Below are 13,540 nucleotides of genomic sequence, written 5' to 3'. Positions count from 1 at the left end.
GAACTATTTTTTTTTTAAATTTCAAGAGAATTAAAATAATGAACATTTACTTACTTAAAATTGATTTTAATTAGAATATTTAGATGTCTCTCTTTTTTGTGGTGTTCATATATTAATTTATTTTATGACAGGCATTTTTTTCCCTGTCTTCCTTTGTCTACAATACATAAATTTTTCCACGCAACATATATTTATATTATATAATATGATATAATACATATACGACATATACTATAATGCACGCATTCTTTGACAGGCGGTTCCTTCCGTGCGGGACGACGATGGCAGAAAATGGAACGTCGAGTGCGCGGCGTCTCGTCTTGACATTTCGGGGAGCAGTCTCGGTAAGTGTGACCTAATTTTACGGAACATCGGCTCTTATTAATGACGCAATGAAGCGAGGGGCAGGTGAAGATAGCTATATAGCTGGCTGTCAGTGAAGAAGTCATTTCGCGCGGACACCGGGCCTCAGGCGCCATTGTGCGCTTGCGACTCGTCACACGCCGATGATTGCATTATATTAGGCGTGTAGAGTCGATCGCTCGCCCGTGGATAATCCATATCATGGCGGGCCCGGCAGTTATTCTCTTATTCATCTCCCTCGTAATAGCCCGGGCTTTTTGCGCGGCCCGAGATCGCCTTTGCAGTTTGGCTGCATATGGCCAATATTGTTTTATTTCTACCCCGACATTATATTGATCGACTGCATCGTAAAGATGTCGATCTCGCAACAAACCCACGAATGTGATTTTTCGAGGATCGATGGATGAGAGTTTTTTTTTGGCAATATTGGCTTCTCTCTATGAGAAACGTTTTTTTAAACTAATTAAAATTTTTCACTATAAATACTTGAGATATATTTGGGCGAGGGTATTTAATTACACGAATATGAAATTCGTTTTTACCATAAATATGTGATTTAGATAATAGAAATGTTTTTAGGTAACACAAATGACATTTGTTTAATGATTTTAATCTCGAATCGTATTCACGATATTGTTAATGAGCTATCTCAACCCTTTGGGGAACCATATCGCGTAAGCCTCATAATTCATCTCCGTGTAGACGGTAAACAATAAGGCAAACTTCGCTAAAACATGTGGTAATGTCGGAAAGGATAGACATATATTTATTGTATGAGATAGTTGTGCTAATTCGAAAATGAGAAGATCCATCCAACGTCAAGAAATTTCGTGAAATTAATATGCACCGGCTGGTACGAAGTGTGGCGGACACACATAATTTTAACCACAACGGTCCAAATGCTTACATACGTGTATTTAGCTCAAACATTATTTTAGCCGAAATTAAACATTATTTTATTTCTGAAATATTAGCCCACATATATACTTTATTGATATGTACTCATTACATATCAACTATATATATATATATTTTTTTATTTTTTTAAGATTATTGATATATAAAAACATATGTATTTTTCAAAGTAATAAAATCTTAATGATCTATTATAAAATCTTAATGATCTATTATAAATCTTAATAATCTATTATATGCAGTTTTACGTAAAAGCATTGATACATAAAATGTGTTATGTTTTTATGATATTCTTAGAACCCATTGAATTGTTAAAATCCACTGCAAGTAGATTCAGATCAATGACGATGACTGCCCTAACGGCGCAGCTAATATCGCGGAAATAGACAGCGAATGGTGATCCGTCTTCTTAAAATACTATTCGTCAGGAAATAATTCGACAACCCTCCCCGTTCATATTTTACACGGACAAAACGTGTCTTGGAACGGCTATTCCATGTGAGAGTCTCCGACACAACGGTGCGACCGAGAGCGTAGTCCTATCCCGGATTTAGCCGGGTAGCCCTCTCGACTTCAAAGGATTAGGCGAAGGATGCGATAGCAGGAAGCCGAGATGTTTCTCGTTCAGTTGCTCTTTCTCTCTTTTTTCTCTCTCTTTTTCTTTTTCTCTCTCGCGCGTAGTTTTACATTTCGTCACATTGTTGCGTCGACATTTATAAATGCTGGTCCAGCGGCGGCCGATTATGATGACGAGCGGGAAGCGAGGAAAAGAGCACGGGGGACCGGAGATGACGCTAGTATGAATCGTGATGCGGTGGGACGAGTGTGATTCAGCGAAATCAATGCGTCTTTAGGAATACTGAAACGTTTATTAGTACCGCTTCATCATTTCGCGATAATATTCGCGGTCACCTCGTCGATTAATGAGCCGGAGGCTCATCATCGCTTTGAATACGGTAGTATCCTTTGCGAAAGTCCCTAACAGCCGTACATCCTCCTTTAAAAACGTATTATCGCGCGCGAGTGATCCATGCCGAATAATATTTTAATGAAATTCGAATTGAGACGGTTGGTATCATGTTTTCATTTCATAAACAACGCGCGTCGGTTGCGAGATAAGTTAACATCGATACGGAAGATCGCTTTATATTGCATTATGTAAGATTAAAAAAATTTTGCTGTATAAAAAAACATATTGTTCTGCACGAGAATATATATAATAAATTCGAGAAAGAGATTTCAAAGCTTTTCTATATGTAAATTTTGCACAGATATAACGTGTGTATGAATACAAACATACTACGTAATTAATTCAACTGATAGAGTTAATGTAGTTAACTATTTGCATTTGTAACTATTTATATATTCGCTTCAACGAGTAAACAATTAATGTATACAATTAACATACAGATTATTATACGGCTAATTGCTGTTGAATTTTAAGTGCAATCCGCTATTCATTGGTATTGATTCGGTCGTTGAATCGAGTCAATTCTATAAATGACTATTAAAAAACAAATTGTGTATTTGTTTCATTTGCAATTTGCATAACTTTATATCATTATCTCCCAAATACTATCTAAAATATATATTCAATAGCGTAAAAATCCATTGAAAATTATTACAAATGTAACAGGAATAATACATTTTTGCTACGTCACTCACATTTCTTTTTATTAATTACATAAAGTCAAATCTGAAATGCACACTCGTTTTGTTTAAAAAGATAAGATAATATCTAGCCATCTAAATATATTCAATTATTTATCAGCAAATGTTTACGATAAATACATATTTTTCATTTTAAACGAGAGATTCAAATATTGGTTGTTTTTATCATAAATTTGATTTTAAATCACTTTCGCTAAAACCGAACAATCTCCGATGGAAATGTATAATGGCGCGCAAATATCAAATTGAAAACAGCAATTGTAAAAAGTGCATTCCGGTAATCGAATGTTCGATCCCGAATGCGGGTAATCGACGCTCCACAACATCGTAGCGCCATTAATGGCCTTCTGGTGATCAGTGCTTCTTTTCTAAGGCCACTTTATATCCACGGCTATAAAACGCTTATACGATCCACCATAAAAGATCGAAACGCATATATTACGCGAATGGGATGTATCGTATATACCGCGATACACAAAACACACACATGACGTTGAAGACCGGACGGGATCACCGGGACGTCGTTTTTACGATCAAACGCCATAACTACATTCGTCGGAATTATTGAAATTTCTCCACGTTTCAAGATATTAAAACCAGGATATAATGCAGCCGTATTAATCATTCGTTTGCATCAAATCTGTTGAAGCTTGAACGCGCATATTCACGATATGTAGATCGATTTGCGATTTATCGATGCATCAATATTCGTATCATTCTAACATTAACAGATAATCGAGGCGAATCAATTACATTTCCGGGAGATTAACAGCGCGATCACACTTTTCCATCTTTTTCCATAGTACAAGATATAATTTAATATGATAGAAGAATACGAAAAAGGATATTTTATTCATTTTTTCTTTTACTATAAAACTTAGATAATACAATATTTTAATTTTATTTTTATTTCTTTCTTTTCTTAATTTTCTTTTATTTCTTTTCTTAATTTTTTACTGCAGAATTATAATAAAAAATTTAAAACAATATAAAATTGATGATTCATACCAGGTGTTAATTAATATCAATCTCTCGTGATTTAGATAAATAGCGTCATAATTGAAAAATATTTTAACTTTTTTTGAGTCATTTTTTATAAGAATAAAAATTATTAAAATTTGAGGGTGGATTTACCACATAAGTTTAGTTTCCGATTTACATGACATTCAGTCGCGCGATCGCAACCCCTTTTTTTCTTACTTCGCGCAACATACGTCCGACGATGCGATTCACGCTGCACCCAAGTTAGGTGTAAAAGCGAGACTTCCAGCGGCGTGCGTGTCGCCACCGGCCATCAGATACCCTATGAATGGACCTATATAACGCTCGGATGCTTTCTCCGTGCGCTCACGATGACTGATAGACCGAGGAAGGACACTGACTTAAGCCTGTTTGTCGGCCCTTACCAGCCTCGGAGCAGCAGCTGTATCCCCTCTCCCCCTCTCCCTCGTTCTCGTTCGGGGCACCGGATCCTTTCAGGGGGCTCCCAACAAAAGCGGCTGTCGTATTTGGACAGTATTAGCGTTAAATTTGGTCAATGAAATGGTTTAACAGGAGACTGCCGTAGAATATGGTGCTGGGGGGAATCTACCTTTGATCCGAGAGAATTTCTCGTCGCCGATACGTGATTGACACAATTGTGTTATAACAATGGAAAAGTGAAGCGCAGTAGTGACTCTTTTAACTCTAAAATACGATTAACATTATGTCAAAATTAATTACATGAATTGGAAGGAAAATTCTTATAGCGATAGTTTATTTGAAGAAGAAACGTAAAGAACTATGTGCACATTACTGCTGCAAAGCGCAGCACAAGTGCAAAGATGAATCTAATGCGACTGGTGAAAGCGAGCTAATTAATCATGTATGCACCATACACTTCCGGCCTGCTATGAACATAAGAATAATTGGTTCGTTCAAGAAACATGATGCGCACCTTCAAACAATTAAGAGCTCGTTATTACATTCAGTTATTTCAATTAATCACTTTTTCTCAGCCATTATTACAAAAGTAAGAGATTTTGAAAGAGTTGCAATAAAAACATTAATTCTACAAATCTTTTATCGATCAATTTAAATATATGAGCACAAACTATTTTTAACATTTTTCTTATATAACGTATTACGTAACATATTATAAGGAAAATCGTTTTAAGATTATATTCACTATTTTCCACTTGATACAGATGAGATACATAATTAATGTAAGATGTAAGATCAAATTATCTCTTAAAATAATAGAATTGATCTTGTTGCTGGAATGTAATTCTTTCTGAGAAATTATTTTCTCTCCAAGAAAAAAAAATATTCCCATGAAAATATAATAATATTAAAAATTAAAGTTTGAGAACAAATTGTGTCAAATGTCAAAATAAAATTTTGAAATACTAATTTAATAATATATAAATTATCCTTATTTTTTAACATCATATTATATATACGAGAATTTAAATATATATATGATATGATAAATTAGTAATAATGCAGTTATAGATAGGAGGAGTAATTGGAATTATCTGATAATCCTGACGCTATTGTATCGCTATGTTTTATTGTTATTACCGAGCGTTGTCTACAGATCGAGGGGACGCGACACAGTAAAGGGCGCGGGGGATGCGACACTTAAAAACAAAATTCACGCCGTTAAATCGAGCTGTACGATCGCTATCTACCCACCCAGTAGCAAATCTTGCACCCGCCGCGGCATCCCTTCCGACGTGGGAGAACATTTGAATTCTCCTCTCTGCCTCCGCTCTTCTCTCTCACGCTGCTGTTTATATCGCGGATTTCTGACAAGGGTGCCAGGAGCATTCGCTTCGACCAAATTATCCTAAACAAATTCTCCATTGCCTTGTCGCACAATTTTAATTCGTTTGTACATCGATGTGTATATCATTATTGGGAGTAATGGAAGAAAATGAAGTAACTCTTAATCAATAAAAATTCTCATTAATTTTGTACGAATATATGAAATATAAAATTTTTATTTATTCGATTGTGAAATATATAATTGCATTTGTTAGAGATGATAAAAGTTAAGTTCAAATTATGTTAGAAATTATTTTTATATTAGAAGACATTTTTATTTGATTAATTAGAAAAAATGTATTTGACGTTTATAAATATTTTAGTTGCTTGGTTTTGAAGTAGTAAAATCACCGGTGAATGTTTGAATGATGATGGTTGATTGCTTATAAAAAGAATGTACGTAGCAACATATATACTTTTTTTACATAAGGATTCAATTATTATGGATGAGCAATCATTCATCGGTATTCCCCTGGCCGAGACATGGATTCGTTACGCGCGACGCCATCGCCATTATTATTATTTATCCAGTTTATTAATTCCTTAATTCCTCAGGCATCCCGGCGGGTGCGGCGTCGTACGCGCCGCGGAATAAAGACGGGTCCCTAATGCATCAATGTCATCGCGAGCAACATTGTTCCCGGCGCAACGACTCGCGCTCCTAACGACGTATTTATGACGTCACGTTGCGGCTTAAATAATAACCAGTCGGTGATGGATGGCCGCGGTGCGGTGCGACGCGGTGGCCGCGTAGAAAACCGACATCATTATTGTGATCGGAGAGGTGGAGAGAGAAAGAGAGAGAAAATCTCCCCCTCCCTCCCTCCTCCCTCCGACCACGTCGAGAGTTCTACGGCGGATTCCTCGCGAGCGATATAACAATGTACAATGCATTGCACGGCTAACAGATGCAACTAATCTCTTCGTATTAGCGAGAGCTCGATCACGTCGATCTCCCGCCGGTCGAGCTGTCCTTCGCCCTTCTGGTAGCCCGCAGGACACGCCTCTGATCGGTGCTCGCGCGATTTGGTTCTGCACAGGGTGTTTCTGATCTAGCAAGTCACCTTTCACACATGGACTAATTTCATCAATCTGGAATCGTTCTTGCCTTCACAAAAACGTAGAGGGATCAATAGCTCTCATATTATAAACGGTACTTCTCTATATACTGTGTGTAAAAATTATATTTTTTCAGGAAGAGAATATATATATTTTTTATTATAAATTTTATATATAAATTAATAATTAGAAAAATGTTATTTTTTAATTCATTCATTCTCTTCTTTATTTAATTAATTAGTTTAGTATCTATTTTAATAAATGAATATAAACAAGAGTTCTATTTTTAATTTTTATATTTTTGACGGCACGTGAATTTTTAAAATATAGATAAATCATATAACAATCTGCATCTGTATTACACATATGTGTGTGTATATAAATTTTCATGTTAACCCTAAATCAACCAAAGCAACCCTCTACGACAGAAACCACTAGAAAATATGATGTACACTCGTGGAATCCAACGACAGGGCCCTCTGGGCGGGACCCTGGACAAAGCATAGTCGGTCGCAGGTTCATTACGATCTCGACAAATCGTATATATATACCAGGAGCCCGGGAATTCCCCGTATGATTTATAGCGCGCGCTCTCGGCCAAGGAGAGAACCAAGTGTCGAATAATCTGGTTCGCGCGGATCTGCCACGGCCGAAAAGAGAGAAAGAGAGAGAAGAGGAAATGACTCCCGCATTGACTCGTGGGAGGAAGCGAGGGACGAGGGCTTTCCTCCGCGTTCTCTTTCTCCGCTCCGGCATTTATGTCCGTGCGCCTTTTTCGGGAGGCACCCGAACAAACGATTCCGGAGCTGCACTTTTTCAGTCACGACGATGCGGCATAGAAACGCATCTCACACGCGACACAATGGCCGAGAGCGTCAAATTAGGCGGCGCAGGTCAATTGCATGGGCGTCTCGGTCCCCTCGTCTGGTTCGTGACTTTTGGCCGAAGTCACTGCGGGCCGAAACATCGGCGGCGGCGATGATGGCCCTCCTCAGCTCGGGGTCCAAAACCAGGGATCCCGATTCCCCCTCCGGATATAGGGTTGCCCTCTATAATGCCATAATACAAATAAGCAGTCAGTCGGAGTCAGTCACTGCTATGCGTCCCAGCCACGTATTGCCGCGCGTCGGTCTATTATAGTTCTTGATCTCTCTCCGGCTATTATGCGTTCTACCTCTCTTTCTGCGTCGCCCTCCTTCTCCTCTTCTCCGGACACCCTTCTCTACTGAATCGCGTTGCAAAGTCACTCGCAGCGAGCCGTACTACTACGGTGTGCTGTGTAACAGTCGCTCCCTGCCTCTTTTCATCCCTCGCATAAATGTACACGGCGAATATACTCGGTGTTTCGTACATTTCGCTCTTAAATTTTAATATTAATTTCTTCGACGAATTTGAAATCCTAAATATCTTTTATAATTGAGATTTGGAGGAATCTTTATTTTTGTAAATCTCAAATTAAAATTCTATTGAAGCAAAAATTATATTACTTGAAATTAATATGATTCTCTTATTAATTATTTGTCACTAAAATTAAATTGCTAATTGTTTAAAAATTATTTGACATTAAAAAAAAGTAATCATCGTAAAAATTTCATAAATCGAAAGAATGGAACACCCTGTATATGCACGGACACGAGCGCAATCGCACCCATGCAGTACGTTCTCTTTGTGTGTGAACAGCCTGCAGAGTCCCTTCGCTGCGCTTTCGGATCATCGTCGGTGGTTTCGCATTGATGTCCCTGCTCGAGAGCATTGCGATCAGTACTGCGACATGCTTAAAGACCCCCGTTTGTTTCTTCAACACCTCGATTCTCACGTTTCTCTTTGTAATAATGATCCGAGAGGGATTTCTCTGATTTGAGTATCATTGAGCGAGATTATTAGCTTTTTATTTTTTTACCAAATATTTTTACATTCAAAATTTGTTATATTTTTTAAAAATTCGTATTTAATAGCTATTCTTAGATTTTAAATTAATATATATTCTTCTTTCATAAATTGTAACACAATATAATACAATATAACACAATATTTTACAAATTGATTACAGTATTGAAATGCAATGATTGTTACTTTCCTAATTGCATATTCGGGAGAACGTGATAATATCTACATGATGTCGCAGTCGTAGGACGTAATTAACGTGCCGTAAAGTTTAGGAAAGATCGGAAATCGAATGGTTACTCATCTCGATCGAGCTACGGAGCGCGCGAGAGGATGGTATTAAATGAAAATTCATGCCTTAAAGTTTATAATGGAATTTACCTACCCATTTCACCTTTTTTAACGAGAAACTTTACAAGCCACGGCTGCTCAACACGGTAATGCCGGCGGAAACTTATTTAAAACTCCTCATATTTCGATATTCCCTTCGCTCCTCCCCTGTATCTCTCTAATATCCTGAAATATACGCGTGACATGGCGTTAACTAGAGAATCTTGCTTTTTGCGAAGTTGGATATAACAGATATCTCAGATTCAAAATGTCGTATAATACAAATCAAATTCTCGATCACACACAGATTTTTTAAGATTGATTTTTTCCTAACGAAAAAATTGGATTTGAATTTTTCAAATAGATATCACTTTCTTTACTTTTTCTTCTTTTTATTTTATTTTAAATATAATTTTTAAATTGAAAACATTTTACAATGAAAAAGGAGATATTTTGAAAATTATTGAAATTCATGGAAATCATTGGATTAAATCTTAATTAGTATTTGCATCATGTGATTAATCAGTTTAACGATTAAGATACTCATTATATTATTAATATATGCGTAGAATGTCAAATAGCATTCTTTTTGTGTGAGAAACGTGATAGATCATTTCACTAACAATTTTTCATCGCACAATTCACGACACAAAACCCCCAATTTCCGCGATACATTAGCTTCGCGTCGCAAAACGCATCCACTTACGCATCCCTTCCCTCCTTTCGTCATGACAGACGGGGATAGAGACGGGGTAGGCAGAGATCTATCGGAGAATTAGTGAGATCTACAAGTTGCATCCCCGCGAGTGAGAGAGAAGAGAAAGGTAAGTATGTATGTGTGTGGGAGCGGACTTAAACTACCGAGCTCCGAGTGCGGATTTTCCCCCATCTTCGCCCGGTTTCACGGACGCATCCCGCGCTTCCCTCGTCAGGAACTCTCCCTCTCGCCATTTACCCTCTCCCTCCCCTTGATACCCTTGTTTCGCTCTCGCCGATTTAATCCGGGATTCAGCACTCAATTTGGTGCGTTACACGGCGGTTTGTATGCCTCAGCTCGCCTTACCCGCCGCATCCGCTACGTACACATACATATACATTCTCTCACCCTCTTCTCTCTTCCTACGCTTCCCTCCCGCGCATATTACCTATCTACGTATCCTTCGCACACGTAGAAACGTATACGCAAAGACACACATACACGCGACACCTACCTATATCCCGGATCGTCTCGCCTCTTGTTTCTACTCCGTTCGTCCTCGTTCTCTCGCGAGCAAAGACCGCTACACGCCGTCTGCCCTCTTTTTCCCTGTCCTATCCTCTTTCTCCCTCCTTTTACCCTTCCCCTTACTTCGTCTTCGAATTCTCTCTTTCTCTTTCTCTCCTTCTTTCTGTCTTTATCTTTTGTCGGTGCCTCTGTATCTCCGTCTTTCTCTTTATCCCTTAGTCACCGTCTCTATCCTTGAGAGCAAGCACCCCCGTCTCAAGCGCTCTTTCTATCCTTTTCTCTTGTTGTCCCGAGAGGGAACACTTGCCGACGCTCCTGATGTTTCCACTGTCCGTCTCCTCCTCGCTACCGACGCAAACGGCGTCGTCACCACTACCGATGTCGCCCTCCCACCCCTTTCTTCAACGGCACTACTTGAATCCGACCTACGTTTTTCATCCCCCTTATACTCCCCTCTTCCTCCCTTCGAGTGGAACCGAGCGAGCGCAAGGCGTCGTCGTCGTCGTCCCCTCGTTCGCATTTAAATTAGATTAGATAAGTTAATCAATGCGGTATTCAAAGTAAAACCCGGGATTTCGTGTCGGCCGGCAAGAGCGAATGAGGGACTGGCGGATGAGGGTAAAAGGGAGGAAGAGGGGAGGAATTATTGGCAGTTAGGAATGCGATCGCTCAATCTCTCGCGGGAGGGGGGAAGGGGGGCTGAGAGAAGAGGCAGAAGCAAATGGAGGGGGTTAGTCGACCGATGCACACTTTTATTTTTTCGCATGTCGAACCGAGAAAGACCGTAGAATCCCTGACGCGCAATCGTCACGCGTTCCCTTATCGAAGTTTATAGCGAGCGATTGAGTCTCGTCCCGACGACGACGATGACAACAATCGTCGTGATTCTCGGCTAAATTCGTTGCGTATTTTCATGAATAATCTTTTGAACATTTTGGATGCCTGACAATGATGTCATCAATCGTTGTCGAGATCGTAATTTCGGGGGATGTTGCGGTTGTTAGAGATGTTCGATCGGCCAGATAATTAGGGTGAGAAAATAGTGTACACGCTATACATACATACGCTATATATACATTTTGCGCATATACAGCAGAGGGAAGAGTCTAATCGCATTATTACATCATAAAATCTCAATGATTTGTCAGTAACTCTAAAAAAGTCTTATTTATATATATATGTATTTATATTGTATGCAAAATTTATAATTAGATAAAGCTAAATAATATTTCTTATTATTGAAATGAGATGACAAAAAATTGTTATTAATGTATGAAAGTTAACGTTTAATATATTTTTTAATAAGTGCACACAGGCCTGTTGTCCAAAATTTTCCTAACTCGAAATTAAATTTCATTTTTGGCTTAAAATAAAGTTTACGACGTGTAGATTATGAATATGCAAGTTTTCAGATCGAATCGTTTAATTTTTATTCTTATAAACATTTTAATTTTTATCCTTATAAAAAAAGCTTATTTTACCTGAAAGTCATTTTCTCTCTGAAACAGTAACCACATATATATAATCGCGTTGTAAACTTTATTTTAAGCAAAAATAAAGTCCAATCTCGAGTTGAGAAAATTTTGGGCAACAGTTGTCCGCACTCTTTAAGCTATATTATTATTTAATATATTTGAAAATTTCAAATAATTTAATTTAATATTAAAATTCTTTATTTTTTTCATTTTGGAGTAATTAGTAATTGAAAATTTGTTTTTATATAATATATAATAAATTCTTTTAGTAATTCTGTATAGATGTATAAAATGTGTTTAATTTCTGGATTATTATATTTCAATAATTTTGCGTAATTTGATTTGTACATCTTATGTGAAACACTATTGTTAATTATTAATTATTATTAATTATTGTTAATTATTTTAAAAAAGCTAAGATTATATTTTTTGCGTATTAGATATACTCGTATGTTTAGCAGAATGTATTCGTAATAGAAGTAATAGCTTGCGCTTAAATTTGAGATTTACTTTTTGTCGCGTGAAACGAAGTTGGAATACAATCAAAATTTCTGATAAAGACGAAAAGAAATCCGATTCATTTGGCCGGGAAACGCTTGGCCGGTTGCCCTAACGCGACACCCCTTTTAATCACCAGAAATGTCTACTAAAAGCACTCGAAGCCGCTCGAAAACATCGGGACGACCCACAACTTTAATCTTTCCCTGTTGTTAGTGCTCTACGAATGTCTGGATGTTCGTTCCGTTTAAAAGTCATATTTGTTTCATAAAGGGAACGTGCTACGAGTGAAAACCACACGCTCTCCACCCCGATTTACGTATGCATTTCCGAGACGAGGGCGGGATTCCCCTAAATTTCTTATACGCATGTATTTGCTGTGGATTTACAGAAAATAATGCAGATTATTCTTGTACTGTCAATCTTGCATTATAAATAAGCCTCGCTCTCTAAAAAATTGATAAAGATATATAAAATAATTGATATGTAGAATAATTGAGAATAATATTATTTAATTTAATAATATAATAACATTTAATTTAATAAAATATTTGTGTCAAAAATGTAATCGAAAATTTTGTTAAGGAAAACAGTGAATTTTTATTTTTCTGAGATTAGTAATTATTTTTTTAAATTATATTTCACTTCATATAAAATTCTCAATTCATATACAATTCATATAAAATTTATCTTTAATTAAATGAAAACATGACACACATTTTGATGTAATATAACAACTATTTTTTTTTTTAAATTCTGGACACAACTTATTTCTCTTTTAATTATAAAGTTTATAAGTAAAACCTTAATTTAATTGTAGGATTGCGTTTTCTCGCTGAACTAACTTATAGGTTATGCGGTAAAATGCGGTTGTTGTGATGTCCGTTTGATCAAACTACGATTAAACTTCTTGCATAAGAGATGAAATTATATCTCTAATTATATATTGTCGCAATCTATTTAAATCAAGAGTGTACAAATATTTAAGTTGAGCTGATACAACATGTCCACTATCATCTTCTTTTCTCTCTGTTCTCTTTTTTAATAATTAATCTTTTTAAAATAACACGTTGCATGAGATATTTTGTTAAAAAACTACTATTTTTTGAAGCAATATGATTGACTATTGAATAACTATGATTAATATCTATTTATGTGTCTCTATGAGAAAATGGCGGAATATCTTTGAAGTATATCGTTCGTTGCATAACGTGTAAGGAGATGCAATTATCAAGCGTATCCATTAATTTTCGAAATAAATTTTATTGCCAAATGGCGAATGAGCAAAATCTGACAGGACGCACGTGCTCGC

At 36.9% G+C, this 13,540-nt stretch overlaps 1 long non-coding RNA gene across 3 annotated transcripts in view; it reads left to right on the top strand.

The window, feature by feature from the left end:
- Positions 1 to 13,540, top strand: part of LOC145973522 (uncharacterized) — a 93,789-nt gene that overhangs the window by 44,848 nt on the left and 35,401 nt on the right. For all 3 annotated transcript variants that reach the window (XR_014439499.1, XR_014439498.1, XR_014439497.1), the window contains exon 3: positions 257 to 344. This is a non-coding gene — a long non-coding RNA (uncharacterized LOC145973522). The remainder of the gene's footprint in view (positions 1 to 256; positions 345 to 13,540) is intronic.

This window comes from Camponotus vicinus, unplaced genomic scaffold, assembly GCF_025532165.1.
Source record: "Camponotus vicinus isolate PSW18456_S1 unplaced genomic scaffold, iyCamVici1.0 SCAF_6, whole genome shotgun sequence".
NCBI classification, from domain to species: Eukaryota; Metazoa; Arthropoda; class Insecta; order Hymenoptera; family Formicidae; genus Camponotus; species Camponotus vicinus.
The sequence above is the reverse complement of the archived record's forward strand: the minus strand, read 5'-3'. Positions and strand labels throughout refer to the sequence as shown.